The sequence below is a fragment of the Venturia canescens genome, chromosome 4, assembly GCF_019457755.1.
Source record: "Venturia canescens isolate UGA chromosome 4, ASM1945775v1, whole genome shotgun sequence".
Taxonomy (NCBI): Eukaryota; Metazoa; Arthropoda; class Insecta; order Hymenoptera; family Ichneumonidae; genus Venturia; species Venturia canescens.
Window position 1 is genome coordinate 20,356,477 of NC_057424.1, and position 20,080 is coordinate 20,376,556.

General features: G+C 41.7%; 1 protein-coding gene and 1 long non-coding RNA gene across 3 annotated transcripts in view; one reads left to right on the forward strand and one right to left on the reverse strand.

Annotated features, from left to right (window-relative positions):
* side (sidestep) overlaps window positions 1-20,080 on the forward strand; it is an 84,376-nt gene that overhangs the window by 15,255 nt on the left and 49,041 nt on the right. The gene's annotated exons all lie outside the window — the stretch shown is intronic.
* LOC122409169 (uncharacterized) lies at window positions 8,249-10,263 on the reverse strand. 2 transcript variants are annotated; one of them, XR_006260622.1, is made up of 4 exons: window positions 9,297-10,263; window positions 8,702-9,024; window positions 8,449-8,595; window positions 8,249-8,275 (listed from the first exon to the last, which is right to left on the reverse strand). It is a non-coding gene; the product is annotated as an uncharacterized lncRNA (long non-coding RNA). The 2 variants fall into 2 exon arrangements; XR_006260621.1 differs by having other exon boundaries at window positions 8,702-10,263.

A 20,080-nucleotide genomic window follows, 5' to 3' on the forward strand; every position in this document is an offset into this window, starting at 1 on the left:
ACCCACGTAAAAGGTGCCGATACCAAATCCGCCAACTTCCATTCAGACTCGCATCCGCTTAATTTTGTTTTTTTCGTACTACACCACAACACGACACACAGATCGGTTTATTTACGTCGAACATGTGACCCATTTTTATCAATTTCTTTCTCGTACCACCGAAGAACTCCGGGAAGAAAGCCACGCCATGCCCAACCTTCGACCCAACTCATACCACTTTGAAGTCGTCACGGAAACTCTACGATGCCTGTAAGCTCTTAAAGCCTTTGCACGACAGCTCAGGGGAATGACGAGGTCGTCAGGTATCGGACGATGACGAGATCTGGTAAATCTTTTCATAGGCTAGCTCTATACAGAGTCCAGATCCTAGCAGGCTTCCAGTTTGTTCTGGCTGGCCAGCCAAGCGAATACTGAAAAATAGAAAATCTACTGCGCCTCGCCCAGTATATCCTTTGCGACCCTTCTTCACGTCATGCTCTTCCAATCCATTCGTGATTCCAGCCTGAAAACACGTTAAAGTTACCATTTTTACTCACATTTCGTCCCTTCGCTTTCATACTTTTATTCATCATCGTTTCTCGTTGCTAATAAACCGAGCATATTTCTCAAATAAATTCGGCAATCTGAGGTTGATTTCAAGATCGTTTTTCACCAGGACTTTAGGTGACGAGCAAGCAAACATTCATTGAAAATTACAGTTGTCACTGCTCCACTTTAATTATTCAAGGCTTACGCGGCTCTCAGAACTGGAATATCGAATGAAAGGGATGCTTGTTACGGAATATTAAATAAGACCAGATACGATGTGCTGATAGAAGAAGCTCCGGATATGGCATGAGATCGCAGAATCGTGTGAGTCCATCTTGCTTGTTTTGTAACGAAAGCAGCGAGTTGTGCGAAGCATAATGAACGACATTTTACGCTCCCGAAAATCCGTACACAGCTTTGCCAGACATTTGAAGTAAACCATCCGAGATCAACTCGAAGCTCTCACCAACGGGATGTGCTGTATTCGCGCCATCCTATTCACCCTACAGCCTTGAGATCGCGTCGTCGTTTACAGTCAGTAAACTGAAAATCTTAATGCATGAAATTTTGTTTAATTAACATTAATTTCAACCAAAAATATCAACAGATCTGAAAAAGCAAAAAAATCGAAAGATCAAGAGCCTTTTCAGAAAAAAAAACTCTACAGCCGTTCTGTCGGAACGTCGAACCAGCCAAATCATTTTGTTTTCCAGAGAAATCCAGAGTAAAATTTCAATAGACACGAAAAAATACAAATATTGTTCACTGCATTTCATTACACGCTATCGATACCTTCAAACGTACGTATGATGATTTTGTTCCGCATGAGTGCCTCTGAACCCAAGTATTGCGCCCGATGTACCCAAACACGCGTGAGCTATGCCAGGTAATTAAGTGAACGATCGCAAATATAGCTACGTAGAGCACGAGGTGTATTCAAGGCCTCTGTCATGTGATGACGACAGACGTAGAGTTACCCATCCCAAATGTGATTAGGTAGGTTGATTTTAGCGACGTAGAATTGTGTATATAGTGAGTGTACTAACAAAGTCAAGCGAAAGGGCTTGTACGAGTACGCTTGGAGCGAGAACGACGAATGTAAAGAGGGAGAAGATCAATTACATTTTGCACAGGGAGGGCTTAGTTCGACTAATGATTCCACGATGAAAGCATCAGATTTCTACGATGGATGCATATACGTTCATCGGAAATACCTCAATATGCTTTCGCAATATATAGGAAAAATCCGGGTTTGATAGCGACTTCGTTATCGTAAATATCGAGCACAGCTTTGTTTTGTTTTTATTTATTTATTTATTTATTTTTTCGTACTGGTGAAAGAGCCATTGTAGAAAAAAACACATGATTTTTGGGCCAGCAAATCATCTGGAACAATGATCATTGGAAACGACGAAGAAACATTCACGGATCGTGAACGGAATTGATCCAATCTGAACTCGATATTGGTTTCGTAACGAGCATCAATTCTGAGCTTTTGCTCGTTTTTGTTTACCTCGAGCCCTACCCGATGGCATTGAATTTCATCATTCACTCGTTTGCATCTGATGCTGTTAACATAAAAATTACAGTTTTTTTCTATAGATAATTGGGCGTAACGAAGTGATTATACGCGTTAGGGTTTAACCGTTTCGTTTTTCCCTTTTATTCTTCTGGCACACGATAACGCCCTCTCAGATTTCCCTACTCTTATACCTACGTTTGTTATACACATATTGACTTGTTCATATCGTGCAAAGCATTCTCTTTGTGCATTCTCTTTGTGCCCGGTCCAACAAACGAAGAAAGTTCCCAAATGAAAATGTACAGGCAACGACAAACAGAGTTTGTTTGTAAACTGTGAAGGACGAAAAACTCACTCTTTATTGTCCTTCCGAATTTCAACCCACGGGACACCAGGAAATCAATGATTGAGTTTCTCGTACGTTGATAAGAACAATTTGGCAATGAAGTGCCACGCAATCGCAGACCATCGATAGCTTGCAGCTGAAGCCACGATGTGCGCTACTCCGACTATAAAATCCTGATTCCTGACGTGTTTCTTCGGATGAGCCATCAACAATGAACCCAATCTCATAAACAAAGGGTCAAAGAGCAGAATTGAAGAAAAATTTTTCCTCCCCACGACCCCGTCTTTTGTGACACTCTATAGGCAGAAGCTCGAATATCGCACGTCACGAAGATCTCATTATTAAGCCAAAGCTTAAAGCGTGCCCGAGGCTTTCGCAGTTGATCCCGCCGATTGTTATCAGGCTTTCACACACTCTCGCCCCCACCCTCTGGTTGATCGCTCCTTTCACCTCGCGCCATCCACATTTACACGTTCACCCATTCTTGAGAATCATACGCGTTAACCCGTGACAGACGTACGAATAATATGCAAAACCATAAAGCCTCAACCAACCCTTTCATCCTCTGTCTTTCCAATCATTATTTCACACCTTTGTGTGCAATCATGGTGCTTCATCGCTTTTTTACATCAATACCAAGCCTCCTCAGTGAGATTCTATCACGTGGAATATTGATTGCACCAAGTTCTTCGTTTCATTGTATAATGTTCACGGTGGCAGTTTCGTTTTTCAAGATGAAAAAAGATAGTCGGATTCAGCGTGGCTAATTGTGAGAGCAGAGAACATTTTTAGGATATCTGCACTGAGCAATCGCAGTCGTTCGCTGAGCTGCTTAATCAAAATACATCGCACTCATCTCGAGTTTTAATTCTCTTTTTTTACTTCACCAATACATTCAATGAGTGACAATAGACAATAGAAATATGTAAAATTTCGTACCATAGATTGTTTATTCATACTTCAACGTTTCATATTTAAATAAATGGAAAAACTGCTACGAATTGATGTAATACTATTGAACAATGCTAAAAGAAAAATATATAAAAAGCAGGGGAAGTCGAAAAATGTTTGTTATTCACACATTTCAAAAAACCTCGTCTCATATATGGAAAACTAAACTCAATGACTGGATTGGTACATTGTGTTTTTAGGCGTGTTTGATATTTGTTTTTTCTATTCCTCTGCCATTGTAGGATTTTGCTATCGACATATACGCAAAGTTCCGCACGAGCTTAATGGAGTAAATAAAGTTAAAATGGAAACAGTGCAGCAACGATACTGATTGCTGCTAGCGAATACATTGAAAATAAAATAAAACGCGTTCTGAAATGGTAAATATGGGGGATACGTGTATCATTTTCTTAAGTAAATATATATGTATGACGAGTGTATTCTGAAAACATCCATTCGTTGTTAAAGCTTCGAGTTGAATTTATTACAGGCATTGTATCAACACACTGACCAGAATTTTCTTTGCTCCAGAAATAGTTAATTTCCTGAAGCAGAACTGCCTCTAGAGCTTTCAATGTCAACTTCGATTCGTAAGACTAATAAGAGGCATTATGTATATCGTGTATCTTTTCTTCTGAGAACTTTACTATATAAGTTGAAACTGAGCAAAGCACCAATTTGAGTCTCAGCTGGGTGAAATGAACTCTGTAATAATACGCTATTACACGCACGCTCAGGAGGAACTCAGTAGAAATAATGAAGCATTTACGGATTCAGTTGGCTCGAAACCACGTCAGTGTTCCACCCGTGGCAAGAGAGCTGTTAGATTAGGTAGAAAAAAAGCATGGAAAGGGAGAGAGAAATTCGTCGTGTCTAAGCATGGAAACTCCCCCTATGATTTCACGAGAAGGGTATGAACTAGGAAAGTAGAATATCCCACAAGATGAGAAGCTGAGGTTAGCGTTAAATCAAGCTTATTTGTTATTACATTATCTCCGTACTTACTGCAGCGTAAGATGCACACTTTGAAGATGTATGTGATGGTTTCTCCAACTTCAAAGGCTCCCTCTCTCTCTCTCTCTTCCTCGCCATTCGTCTCTTGTTCTCTGTAACTATTTCTCTCTTACCTCGAGTCCATTGTATCACCATGACTAGCAACGGTACTGCTGCCTTAATTCGGCTCTAGTAGGTTCACTTGACGTTTTTTTGTTCCATTCCCATTACATCTTCTCATGCCTTGAATCCAGAGGTTCCATCAGTCACCACTTAAGCAGCACCGCCCTTCAAAGTTGCCTTTCTACAAAAACAAAGTTTTTCAAACAGACTCTTGCCCGATGTTTTTTCTTCGCTGAATTGAAAGTGAATGAATTCAATAGAAAATTCGCTTCGCTAAGCTAATTCTGTTCCACTCTCTTTAATGAACATCGTTATAAAGCAAGGCATGTGAGTTTAGTAACGTTGGAGCGCCTGAAAATGGATTTTACCACAATAATATGTACCGTGCAAACTAGAGATATGTATCCGTACCAAACACTCGACCACTGGGATTCCGACGAGTCGGTTTCGATGATCCGATCCAACGACCAATGCGGGCCCGTGTACAGACGAAACAGGTCGACAAAGAGAACTTATTCAAGCTTTAGACAAAGAGAGAAAGTGGGAGAATATGTAATTGTAGAAATGAGCAGCGACGTCAGAATGGCAGAGAAACGCAGCCGCTGTTTCGTACGCCATTCACTGGATCATTGCACATCCAACAGTCCCATGCACGCATGTCTTGCAACCGCTGTTCACTCCCTCTTCTCATTCTGTCGTTATAGTCTTCTATATACATTTCGAATAGTTTCTCCGGTCTGCTCTTTCCTAGTGACGTGATCCAACCTTCACGTTGTACAAAAGCAACTCTCCGTATAACCAAGCCGATAGTAATTCCGGTGGGAATACTAACATTTCACCGATCCAATACCCCGCATCATCCTTCCTCCTGGTATCATCCTATTATCTTGCCCAAATATATACCTTCAACCTCCTGAATACTGATACCCCAAATTTGATTCGTATTATCTTGTAACGTACACACATCGATCCAGCCTCAAAATCATTCGGTGATCTGACCTGCTCGCTGGAGAATTCTCCAGCAGCCTTGGTAGAGAAGCACCGGGAATGAAAATTATGCAACGCCCAGAGCTCCAGTGTTAAATGGAGACTCAAGATATGAGATGCAAGTTTCCTCTCACACATTTAACTGCCTCGTGTGATATCAGTAGATCACGAAGTTTGTCTCGAGCGAGGGAATGGCGGTGACGACGTCATAAGCTGTATTGTGAATTTTCCGAGACTGAAGATAATGGATGACGTTCGGACCGATCCTTCGTTTTGTATCGGTTGATCAATGTTGCGCGATAAAAGTCAAGATATTGTTGAATCTATGAGCATCACTTTTTTCCTCACAACTGGTGCAGATAAGATTAAAACGTGCTAGACTCTTTCGTCGTGGAACTGGGTGATTCGGCGAATAAAATCTTCATCGAGATCAAAGCTTGCTCCACAAAAACATACATTCAGGAGGCAAAACAATAACAATGAAAGAAAAAATAAAATAAAAATAAAAGGAAGGAAAAAAAACAAAATAACACGAAAATATTATGAATGAGAATAACGGAAAATAAAAAGAACGGCAGCACGCTCTTGAGAGTGTTATTCGACACTAAAAAACAAAAATAGCAGTTCGCGAGGGCCGGAAGCGCGCAGTTTCCCCTACGAGACTGACATAAAAATAGCGAATCAGCCCCGGGGCTCACGCTCGCTCTTCCTCTCTCGAATATTTACTCGCAGTTATGTGTTCGCATAACTTCTCCAAGATCGTTTGCAATATTACTAGTAAACGTCGGACTTTCAAATTGATTTTTGACTCGAAGGACCTTATTTTCTTAATGATTTAGGTAAAAATATTAAGACATTGACACAACGAGCTCGTTTGTTTTCCATGCAACTCAAAGAGCTATTACGATCCATGTTCGTACGTGTACAAATCTCGTCGCAGGTGTTTTGTTCCCATAGGAGCAGGCTTAAGGAGAAAATATATAACAGTGTATCGGAAAACGTTTTGAGAGTTCGATGGAAAGTAAATGTTGAAAAATGTGACTGGCTCGACCTTTCAAAACGTCACTTCGTTTTGTTTAACTTCGCTCACGAGCCATGAAAAAATTCACTACTTTCGTATCGATTTTATTCGTCGTCTTTCGACTTCCAGCTTATGCTATCTTATTTCCTACCTTCGATTTGACTCTTCTGTAATTTCTACACGGAGTTTAACGAAAAGAAAGTTCAAAGATAAGATTTTCTTTGAAACTTCAGCTGCCCGAAGTCTCGTCGAAATCTCGTAGAGCTCGTACCTACCGTCAATATTTCGTAGGTCGTTCCAATCACAAACTGTAAACAGAGAAATTTGTAGGAGCAGTCAAGATATATGAGAAGACGATTTGCTACACTCGTATCATGAAATATGTAAAATGTAATAAAATAGCCATTCAGTTTTTCCTTCAAATGCAATACACGATGTTGGAATCGAGCTCCAAAGCCAACGTTTCTGACATGAATCCATCGGATTCATAGGTTCTAGGCATTTTCGGCGATACCCATTCAATGCCACACGTTGAAATCCTCCGAGGATCAAATACAGTCAGCATGTATGTTTGGAATATCGAGCTTCGTAAACACTCTGTGTCCATGGAAGGTATTCACTATTCATAGCTCCACAAACATGTGTAATATCCATCCAGATAAATATCGAACATTTTATATCCCACTACAGAAAATTCAGGTGCATGATGAATCATTTTGGAAGTTAGAAACTCGCTTCTGTGTGCAAAATATGAAGTCAAATTGAAGGAAATTTTGAATTTAATCAGGATTCTTTTATTCTCGTTAGCATTTTCATCTTCGAAATGATTTTTTTTTGATGCATTGGAAACAAGGAAGGATTACGTTCGTCGTAAATTTGCAAAAATGATTGTGAGTCGATGAACGGATGATTGAAGTTCAAAAGTGAGGGGAAAGTGTCCAACCTCGAGTATCGCGATGAACTGCTCGACTTGTTCCGGTAGTTTAAATACTTTCTTTTCAAAACTCGTCTCCAAGACACTGCCGTGTCTCAGAACCATTGTTTCGGGAGAGACAGCGATGAGTGCGCGGTCAGAGTGTGGCTCCAACAATTGTTCAGTTCCTTCGAGGGAGACTATATTGCTTGGCTGCAAGCGCCTTAGCCTAAACGAGCGCGTGCATCAGTCGCTAAGCAATTTTGTTCAGTTTTTAATGCGGTGCCGACTCAGTGAAAATAAAATCGCTTGCATCGACCGAATTTCCCCACTGTTTTTCTCGGCTCTCGTACCAATATGGTGGAGTCTAGTAACATCGAGGAAAAGCGACTGAGTGAGTGCTAGTAACTGTTTTTAAAGGATTCGCACTGAATCAAGGAAATTAGTGAAGTGGCAGAAAATTGGGGCGAAAGAGAAGGGACGAGGTCGTGAAACCTGGAAGAGTAAACCAGAAACAATTAACTCAAAAACAACAAAATATTCATCGTTTTCTTTCATTGTGCACGTTCATGACCATAATTTCCGTCAATAATTTATCGTCGTTATGGATTACGAGCAATAATGATTAATCAATCGCTGGAATGAGCGAAATTTTAATAGTGCGTTTGCTACACAGAGGAAACGGATTCGTTTTGTAGAGTGAGGAATATATTAATTTTCAGGAATTCTCAATATATTTAAACACCGATTACAAACAGTATAGTATTTTTTGAATTTTACAATTTTTTCGTCCCTTGAATTCTAAACAGCTTCATGTGGATGGCAAAAAGTGATGCACATGAGAACTATATTTCGTTATGTTGTCGAGTGTTATTCATCATGCCAAACATACTGAAAAGTGGAAATCTATTGTAAATCACAAATTTTCACTTTCAGCATAGTAAATTCTATGATAAATACACGAATATACACTACGTGTGACATTTTAACATACAGTTTTTTTCAGGGTTGCCCGAGCATACTTAACAATATAAACATTTGAAGTGATTGAAAACATTTTTTACCATGCTTATAGAGAAAAAGACCCTTGAGTCATTTGAATAAAAGGTGTGGGTCTTTTTACTATTTCGGCCTCGTTTTCTCCGTGTAATTTCAATTCGATGTACTCGAGCAACGAAAAGACTAGAATGCTCGGCGGGATCTCTTGAAATCTGAAAAATGGGAAAATATTGATTAGTTCATCAGAGGCCGTTGGAATATGTAAACGCATAGGGGGAGATAAAAATATAAATGTTAAAGCGTTTCTCGATTTCTCACCCTATAATGAATGTCCATTTACTTCAATAGCAGCTGTCACAATGACGTTAATATCCAATATACTGCATGAGCGAGCAGGCTCATGAACGTTTTGGTTGGGTGTGTTCATTTCTATAGCCCGAGGGAATGGCGAATGCGGAGCTCTCAATATTTTACATGGTCCATGGGATAATAGGTGAATTCAATATTCGTGATTCACTGCTGCTTCAGAGACGATGAAACGCGTAAGTTGAGTAACGAACAAGCGACATTTCGTCATATGATTACGTGAAAGCTGCGACTCCGTTGCCTTGTATTTTCACACTGAATGTATTGATCGTGAGCTACGAATTCAAGAATGATAGGATGATGGACTCAGCATCGACTATATACTGTCATAACTGATGACGCGTCTATACGTATAGAAACGGAAATGAGAGAGAAATCCAATGAAGCTTATTGAATGGCAAATGTTGCTAGAATTCGAAGGCTGAATGGAAAGCGAACGATCGCTAATGTGAAATACGTTCTGTAAATAATCGATCCATTACATCGCTTTCAATATGCACCGTAAGAGATTCGAAAACATATATATTTTCGACTGCAACATACGTACTTTCCATATTACAATGTTTTTCACTCTCAGCGATCGAATGTCGGACTTTAAAAGCTCATACTTTTTTCACAACTAGCAAATGAACCTCATCATTTTCAGTTTGACTTTTCGAAGACTCCGAATCTTCGATATTCCAGACACGTAATTAACTCGAGAAGCATCTGCTTCGAGCTGAAGAACATTTGATGTTCAGAACTCGCTGCGTACAACCATACAATCTGCCACTAACTGGCAAGCGCCTTATAGTGCAAAACGGATGCTATGAGAGCAACGTCTCGTGTCGTTCACGTTGAGAAAATAGAATAATAGCAACACGTTTCGCTGCAGCCAAAATGAAGCGCGGAGACAACGCACGTATATTTTCTTCGTACTGTTTTAGCTCCACGAGCTGCGCCAGTATGTTACACATGCACACCGTTTTCTCTGGTATTTCATTGATTAAATGCTGAAGGACGAGGAACTTGTCGTTGTGAAATTGTGAACAAGTGCACCCGGAATATTCGTAACGGAGAGACTGCGACGAGAGGGGACGAGCAACGGGGATACGATGACGTTTCGTATCCAATTTTTCGAAACTCTTCTCTAATTATATCCAATAAAACTACCTCGATATTTGAGATTGTGAAGAAAAAATTATCACTCGAAACAATGTAATTTTTATGTATAACTTGGTCGAATATCGATGACTGATGAGTTGAAAATTAATTGGAAATAAGGAAATAATGAGTTGTAATTATCAACGTGAAATAACTTAGGAATTTAGGTTTTCAATAATGGGTTGAATTCCGAAGATTCATTGTTGCGTTATTGCTGAACAAGTGAGAGTAAATCTGTCACGTATTCTTCGGAATACAAACATGGGAAAACGTGCACGAAAAAGAAAAAGGGATGGAGCAGCCTGACCAGTTAATTCTGACACACTCATGGGCGCCAAAGAAAAAAACGCTTTCTAATAACAGAAGGCGGTCCTCCATTCCCTCGATTTATTTACTTTTATCGTGTTTCTCTCCATCCCTTTCAATAGCTTTTCCTTCCTCGGTTCCACCGTTGGTCCAGCTGTTCTCTTTCCGCTGTTCAAAGCAAATACTTTGGTGTACTTATTTTCTCATTTTTGCCTTAGCCTGTAGGTGGGAAGCGTGCGATGAGAGTTTCGCCCTGCTCGCGAGCCTCGTTTCGTAACGTTATACAATCCTTTTTTTCACGTTTCCTCCTGCCTCGATCCTCACTTGGTTTCTTCGCATCTCTGTCGATTCTCAGGACTGAAACAAAGACCAATACTTGTTCATGCACTTTTTCTATCCTCAATTTAAAGAAAAATAAAGCAAAAAACGCATGTGAAAGTTCGTTCAGGAGTAAAAAAGTTAGTGCAACACGGATACGGTGCTTACGCATGCGCAAAGTGATTGCATCGAATACTCCGCATCTTTTCGGGCAATTAATCATTCTGTCAAAATTCACTCATGCTGGAAATTTCCGAGCAAAAAAAACTCATTTTCCCTCCTTTTCGCTCGGGTCTATGGATTTTTAGGTTTGATCAAACGAACGCACGCTGCGCGTTTTTATTGCTCGAATGAACAACATATCGAGCGCAATCGGCAGCCACCATTAAAAATTCTTTGTTATTTCGTTGTGGCTCGCGAACCACGTTCTGCTGAAACAGTACAGTGAAACGGATACGTATACAAACAGACGTACACGTTATTTACGCTAAATAAAAAAGGACGCCCCTGCATACCTTTGCAAATTTTATTCAAATAGCGAATCCTCAATTTATACGCACGAATTGCTTTCGTTCAAATTCGTATCGAAACTCCACGCGAATATCGTATGTATCAATTTAGATTCGGAATATAAATTCGCGATTTTCCACGTCCAGGCTACGTCAGCTCAAGTCAGAATAGTGATACGATGAACGAAACTTTAGACTTAGCTTCATCAAATCGCGAAAACGCTTCGTTACCGAGTTTCAATTGGCTCCATTCTGATCCGTCCTGAACGATGAATTTTCATGACATTATTATTGAATTTTACGCACGTAATGAAGGAGCTTAAATTTCGTAATAACGAAAGATTTGAAAAACGGTTCAACCGAGTTACGCACATAGCTATTCTAGTGTGTTTATTTAACACATAAATTCCTACCTTAAAACGTTGACCAATTGGAATTTTGGCAGTTGGCCAAAAGTCAGGCAAAAAGTGCTGACTCCTATCGAAGTTTCGCCAAATTGTTAAGCCCAGAATGCATGACGATCGCTTACTTAAGATTTTTTCACTTCCAAAGCACTACAGAAATACACGTCAAAAAATGTTCAACCGTAAAACAACATCGAAAAACCGCAACACGAAAAAAAAGCAGTTATGAAACAACGTTGAATCGCTTTTACCACGAAAGTAAGTTCAGTGCGTGGATTTGAATTCCAACGACGCAAGCCCCTGTCATAATATGGTGAGCGCGAAAATCCGCCAAAAAAATTAGGCGAGAGCACAGACACGTGTGACGTTTTGCCATTGAAATCGGACTTTCACGAGCGCTCGTTATTAGTCGACTAATAACTTGATGACGAAGTCGCACCTCTGCTTAATGTAAGCTCTCTAATGGATTTTCATGCTGACATAATTCAATGGCCAGCTCCGTGGTAGATCATAACAAAACTATGTACAATTGTTAATAGAAACGTGTTGAAACATCGCTTTCATAATGCATGTTTCGTAACGGGACTGGAGGGATTCTATTGATATATATTTATTCATCATTATAATATTGCATTATGCAGAACGTTATGGAGTGCAACACACGAAGGCCAGACTCGTCTACCTGTGTAAACATCCTACGGGAATTTTGCGAAGCGTACATTTACTTACTGAGTCGATAAATTCATTAGCAGCCCCGAGATAATTCATGGCAAGTGTATCGATAATGCGTCGGACGCCGAGAGCGCTTAGTTGCCCCTTTCTCGTGGCCTGCCCACCCCGCGCTCTTCACTTATTCCTACTATTTTTTCTATCTCCTTTTTGCCACAAAACGCCTCGAGCCATACGCGATAAGTGAATGAGCAAAAAATAAAACGCGGATAAAACTGATCTAAACAGCAGAAAAACGTAGAAATGGACGTGGAAGAGGCTCCGAAAAATCACATGCTCGTGATCACTCGAGTTGAACTGCTCCGAGCTACAAATCTATACAACAATTTTCCTTGGGGTTATGAACATTTCAGTTTTATTTAACATTCTTCGTGTCACGGATGTATATCGAACGATCGTTTTTCAATTATCTCTCATTTCCATTTCTCCGCTGTTTACTCATTCGAGATGAAAATATCGTAAATTAATACGAAAATTGTTATTCGTTCTAATATCATAATTCAAATAAAAACCAAAGTTTTATTGTTCTCATATCTTCGTTACAGTTTTCGATATTGCTTTATATTTACCAACGCGGAGTTCATACGCTTCGATAATTCTACTTGAAAAACGTTCCTTCCGTTGGGTACCATCGCGCTCATTCACGAGCTATAACTGTTGTTACCTAAAAGCTGATATCCTCGAATAATTTGATCGTCCTAATCAGAAGCTAAGTTGCATTGCAAAGGCGAAATCACTCTCGACGAGCTGGTTGCTATCGACATGAAAATCCGTACAAGCAGAATCGTTGATCGAATCAGCTGAATCGAGTTTTAAAATTCGATGAATGCAAGGGAAAACATTTTCCATTGGGACACCGAGTATTGGCAATAGCGGGAGGAAAAAATTCTTAGCTCGAAATAGTAGAAGAACAAAAACCTCTGGAAGGCTGAAACAAATTCGGAGAATGGTTGGAACGGCGAAAAAAACCTTTTGAGTTTTTTAAGTGACGGAGGGAAAGCGCGCGAGAAGATATTTGGACGAGGGGTATGAGGGTTATCAGAAGGGTAAAAGTGAGGAGTGTCCGGGCAATTGAATTATTACAAGTGGCAATTAGAGAATCGACGTGGTGTATAATGAAATTTGAATGTGCAAGAGCGGTATACGTGGAAATAGAAACGTTATGTCGGAAGGGAGATGCACGGATATAAAGAGAGAGAGACGAAAAGGAGTGAGGCAGGTGGGGAGAGCAGATAGCAGGTTGAGGCGAACAATCGGATTCGACGGAGAGATAATGACATTATTCTGCAAATCGATTGAATAGGGCGGGGGGGTTGCGCGCCTCTCGCGACAACATTACGAATAGAAACGTGGATCGATCCGTTGTGCATCTCGCTCGCTTCGTTCACGCCATCCCTACGGCTTCTGCGATATATATTTTAACGCGTGAGCATGTTTAAGCACATGTACGTGTATATAACTCGAGCTGCATAATGGCCCGCGACGAATACTTGTTCGTCGTTCCGTCCTGGGATGCATCGACGATGCGCGCTGTGCAATTTCGATTGCTGATGCACCGTCGATTGATGGACTTGTACCTGCTACCAAAATAGTTCCATGCGTTGTCCATAGACGTGTGCCACCGTCATCGATACCTTAAAATCATAATGATCGTTGCCTATAGCGGGAGCTTTCGCCATCATAATCATTTCAACGAGATACTATCGGAGGTGCGAATCATTGTGTTTTTTGTTGTTCAAAACGGCGATGTAAAAGCAAAGCGATTACAAGTAGACCGTGGATGAAGGCAGTTGATGCGATTGGAATTACGATAATTCTATCGAAAGCTCGCAAATTGATATTTTCATGAGAGAAATTGAGCTTCAATTCGAGTTCTAACGGATCGAGAGGGAAATCATTCGGATCGAGTTTGAGGAATCTACTGTTGCACGTGTCAATTGTTCTGTTGAGTCTTTATTCAAAAGCGCGCGTGTGTGTGTGTGTGTGTGTGTGTGTAACGCTGAAAATGCTGTTGTTTTCGTACACGGTTGCGATGCAATCATTCGATTGTCGTTGTTTATTTTGTCTTCGGAAGAGCGTTTATCAAACGACTGCTCACAACATTCCGTTTGTCACTATTTCCTCGCCAATCGCTGGGAACAAAATAATTCTTTATGCGGACAATTTATTATCAAAATGAAGCGCCGAACGTTCTCGAAAAGGTTAGCTGATGACTTAGTAACGATTTAAAGTCCTCGCCACATAAAAGAGCATTTTTTAAATCGACCATTGGAAAGCAGCCTGTTCCATCCTTCACGGTTATCGATGGAGCCGCGAATATTCACGCGAGCATACAAATGATTAAAGTGTGAGCTGGTTGACCGAACGCATGAAAATTTCATGCTCGAGAGAGCCTGAAATCACCGAAATTCCTAGAAGAATACAAATAACAGAATACAATAATCAGAATAAACAAAGCGAAAAAAGCGTTATTAAATTCGTTCGTTCGAGCACAGCGGGCGTTACGTACATTATGAACCCAATGAGCTCGTGACAATTGAAACAAAATATCGATACTCCTCCCAGTTCAATGAACCCCGAACAGCATGGAAGCTGCGCTCGAGCTCCGCGTTTTTCCATTGATACATATTCCCCTCCCCCTTGGCGGGATTTCAATTGGCAAATTTCACATTGGAACTTCCGGAAGAATGCCCAAGTGATATTCAGTGCGGTGACATCAGGTGTTTCTACTTTTCGCACAAGCACAACTTGTTAAACGTCAGTTTGAGAGTATACGTATAGAGGATCGGCAAAGTTTTTGCGGGAGTACAAGTTCCACTCGAAGGGCGTAATACTTTCTACACTGCTATTCGTATATTCGTGGAATCTCGCGATCTTTGGAAAAGTTTGTACGGCCATCGAGGAGACAGAAATAAGGCACAGAGGGACAGATTGCTAGAGCGTATTCCCCGCCCCGCCCTCTCCCCGCTATTCACCATTTCCTCTCCCCCTTCCCTCGACTAAACCACGTCAACTGTACGGAAAAGTATGCTTTAGCGAACGTTTCCTCTCTTTCAAATTCCGCGCGTTCTTAAATCACTCTTCGCTTCCCACCGAAATGTGGGAGAGCGAGCGAGAGACGAGGAAGAAAAAACACTGAGAGAGAGAGAGAGAGAGAGAGAGAGAGAGAGAGAGAGATACTTGTGTCTCGATAGCGGGCCTTTTGTCGCTTTGCTTACTATTCCCATTTCCTCTTTCATACAGCGCTCGCTGTTCCATCCTAAGAAGACGAATGAACGGTAGTACTTGTCGTACAGAAAAGCATTCGAGCAGAGCGTTCCTCGCGCTCCCTCTCCGTCACGCTTGCAGCCGGACACGCAACTTTTGTCCCGACTCTCCATTTTTCCTTCTACTTCTACTTCCTCCAAAAGACTCACCGCTCCTGTGCGCATCTTCCTCTGAATTATTATAGTCGCGATCCAGCCTCTATTAAACTCATAAATCTCAAATTCAATAATATATCAAGAAGGCTATGAGAAGAGGGCAGTTCTTCGAGAGCCAGAATGTTGGAGTGGGCATCGAACCAGCTTATAAGCTCGGGGCGACTGCGTACGAGCTTTTCGACAACTCTATTTCGCCTCGCTCGCAACAGCAGACAAATACTCCATATTCAATCGGATTGCTTGCAAACATTATTTCTCGATCGTTAACCGAATTTCCGTTCCCCGGACAGTTGGAATCAGCGTTCAAATTTTCATGGGCTTAATGGATAAAATGACGGCTAACATTGGGAGAAAAAAGCTCTCGATCAGGCCTGTCAAAAGAAATATAAAATATTTCGCACCCCGTGACAGTGTCCTTTGTGCACAAAATTCGGTTCACACTCGAGTGCGGTGTCATGGAAAAATAAATTAAATTCAATTAAAAATAAACCCAAACTAAAAAAAAAACAGAAAACGTTGTCCAAATCCCGGAAATTTGGACACTTCGAAAGTAACGATCCGCTTGAATGAGCCTACGAAATATTTGCTCGTTTCGTTCGATCTCGTTGCAGATACACATCGATGACAGAGAAAGAAATTTAAGCGAGGGAGGGAGGGAGGAGGGGCGGGGGGGGGGGGGACAAAAGCAGGAGGAAGAGAGGGACCAACGGCTCCATCAGAACAGCAGTAACTGATGCTGCACCATGACTGCGCTAGTAGTGATATACACATATTTTTTTGTAAATACACAGTTAGAAAGAGAGAGAAGTGAAGAGGCTGAGAGTGTAGGATGAGAGCGAGAAGCGGAAAAAGAGACACTCTCACGCACGAACGAGCTCACAGAGAGCCATTCGATGCAAATAACTCGGATAGCAGAGTGTTGTCACGCGTCGATTCGTGCGAATAATTTTACGCTTTTTTTCCCTCTCTATTCCCTTCACCATGCCACCCCGCAATCTCCAATAGTACTAACGCCCTCCTTTTACTCTTCTCTACCATCTCTTTCTCTCTTGCTAACATTTCCCATGCGCCCTCTGCATGTACATCGATTGTTGGCGAGCATTTGCTCTGTACGGCGTTTCTAGTCCCACGTGACCGTTGAATCAACCACGCTCCATGCCCCAAATATCCTCCACGCGTATGTACATCCTACGTACATGTGTCATTGCATCTCTCTCTAGGTGCCAAACGACGCGCACTCACTTTGCAAAGAGAGAGAGAGAGAGAGAAATAGAAAGGGAGAAACTGTGAGGGAAAAAAGAAGCGCAGAGGGAAAGGGAGATATTTGGATATCTCCGGATTTATCACTTTCTCTCTTTCTGTAGCGTTTTATTCCACACATTTATCGTTCAACTTCACATATACATGGGTACGTACGCGATGTTCTTTCCCTCGAGAAGTATTACGTGGGAAAAGTGCCCGAACGAGAGTCGCGAGTCGCGTTGTTTATTGGAAATGTGTCTGTCCCGTCACGTTAATTCATATAGAACGAATGGAAAAGCCGGTCGCCGAGCAGCGCGTTTCCTCCATTGCAGCATCGGGCGCTGTAGGAATTCGTGTTTCATCGTCCGTCCGGCCCCTGTGGACGATTGTGTACATCCTGTGGTGGCACATTCCTTACGACGACAATCCTCGCAGAATCCTCTTCTCGTACATATTTCAAAATTCTCTCTGCTCTTCGCTGCCTTTTCTCTGTTCGGCTTTGTCGGCTATTTTTTTTTGTTCCTTCCAGTCAGCTGTCCTGGCCTCTTTCGAAATATAAGCTAACGAGACATTCCAATCAATACGTTCTACCAAGTGCTTATTCTTTTTACTTCCGTGATTTTAAAATCTCTCCGATACAGTTGCTCCATCGGTGGTCAACGCTTCCAGAGGTCGACGTTTTCGGGTAGTAATTCATTCCGCGAGGCTTTTCTCTTGGTAATACTATGTGAAGGAATTAAATTGAATCAATTCAAGTATTCCAATCGAAATAACAAGTCCATGAAAGCATTCTGGAACAATGACTCGTGGGTGATTTTCCCGATAACGCGCTCTTTCATGCTACACAAAAACGATCGTAGCAGCACGCGACTTGAAACAAATGTTTGATCATGCCAACGCGTAATGTACCACGAAATTTAAATTCTAAATGACCACGCTTAACTTCGTATGCGGCAACAAAAGCCTGTTATTCAACACCGCAATTGTTGGATTCCGGTAACAACGTATAAATTAACTTTGCCGCGTAAAAAACCGCTCGCGGATTCGTTGGAAAAGGAGCAGTCGCTTTGGGCTCCGGTTGCTCAGACAAATTCTCTTAAACGTTGAAAAGATAATGGCTCACGTCTCCAGGGTCCTTCTTTTTTTAACGACCGTAGAGTAAAATCGTCGTTTTTTCATGCTGCTTTCGTCTAACGTTTTATTCTCTCTTTTTCTCACTCTCCCTCCCCCCCCCCCCCTTCCCCTTCCCCTTCCCGCCCAACTCTCCATGTCTTTCAATGTCCTCGGTGACCAACCACGGAGGCGCAAAAACGCAGTGCTTCCTTTCAACGAAATGAAACAGCGAGAGAGCGCGGTCTTTTATTCGTCAGGCCATTTCTATTACGACTTCGTGTCACAAAAACAACGTGTGTATATCGCCCCATCACTGATGTGTGTCTCGTCGCTTTTCTAAGCCACCAGAGTGAAATGCACTTTTACAATCTCCCTCATAACCCCAAATATATACGCTGCGATACGACTTGTCCCCTGTCCACCTTATTCGCCAGCACCTTTTTCCATACTAATATTTATCACAGTGTGCTGACCTCAACTTCAATGGTGTTTTATCGCTAAAATAATTCTTAGGACGGTGAAAGCAACGTTGAGCGCAGCCAAAACTTAGGAAATCGTTAGCTGCAATTTCTCCTCACAGTGCCGCTGGCAGTAATGCATTCATAGTCTATTTTCATTTCCTTCAAATTAGTAATGGTTCTGTGACGTTGGCGTAAATCTAAAATCGATTGAAATTCTCGTGGCAGTAAGTGGGAAATTGATCTTCATAAGTTTATCTCAATCCACTATTTAGCTTCCTGCAAAATCCATGGGCCGAAAGTCCATCAAAATCCGCTGGGTACTTTTCGATTGTAGAGGTCAAATAAACCGAGTGGCAAAAAAATGTTTTTTCGTTGCTATTCTGAGAGTTAGAGAGAAAGGGAGGGAGCGAGATGGATACGTTTATACATTTATAATACGCACGGGGAACATTTTCGTTAACACTTTGGCTAAAATGAGACGTGGCTAACCGAGATAGGGAGCAGGTTGAAGAAAAACGATTTCAATACAAGCCACGAAGAGAGTTAGGAATGAAGAAAAACAGTGGCTGCCGGTTGAACCACTGCGAGGGGTCGAGTCTACGTGTATTGTATAGCGAAACACTCGTCGGACCTCATCTCCCTGAGAACCCAGCGAATCCCTTGGAATACGAGTTGAATTCATGTCCCGCTTTCAGTTCGTTCTTTTTTCTATTTTTTTGGTCCCTCGCTGCAAGGGCGAAAACGTGAAGTAATGGAAAGTAGTTAACGAAGATTCCACGAAGATGAACATTGACGTTCTCGCACGTGTTTGTAATTCCGACGACGTCGTTCGCGATACAAGCTTTTTGGAAGCGTCAAAAATCTCGCGGACTGTATCATTCCAATAGGACATTATAAGTTTTTGAAAAGTTTGTGCATTAGCGTTACGAGCCCTTTGCGAATCTGCATGTTAGCATCATGTTTGCAGAACAATGCAACTTTGTCAAAACATTTATACATGCAAGATCTCATAGGATCTGCTCGAGACCCGGAGAGAGTTCTCCCGCTCTCGTACCTGCGGACCAACATCTTTCTCTGTTTCTGTTTCCTTGTCATGTTGTTGCAACGGCATTCCGAGCAGATTTTACTAACGAGTACTAAGATTAATTCTCCGCGAATGGTTAGAGCAAATAGAAGCAGTCGCGGATGTTGCTGCCTTCGATATCGTCCTCTCTATTTCTCTCTCTCTCTCTCTCTCTCTCTCTTTCTCTCTCACTACAAGAAACGCACGCGTGCGCACAGCACACGTACACGTGCACACATATTTTCGTCTTCGGTCTTAGAGCGTCGTGAGGTGCTTCGAGGTTTGATCTCAGAAACTAGCTGCCTGCGGAGGAAGAAGGGTTATGTAAGCAATACTCTCGCTCCCAGTTTCCCGTAAAGCCCTTCATTACCATTTATTAATTACACCGCTTGTGGTGTACGGGTAAATGTGGCAAAGTCAGTTGGATGTATGGTGACTCTTTGCTGTATGCGAGTCACTAACGTTTCGATCCCCTTTCTCTCTTTTTCTCTCTCTCTCTCTCCCTCTCCTTGCCCTCTCTGGTTCTCGCTCTCTGTCGCTCCCTGTCCCTCGTCTTTTGCGCTTACTTGCTTTATACGCTACGTACACTTGCCGCAGCAAAGTCAGCCACCCTCGCTGGCA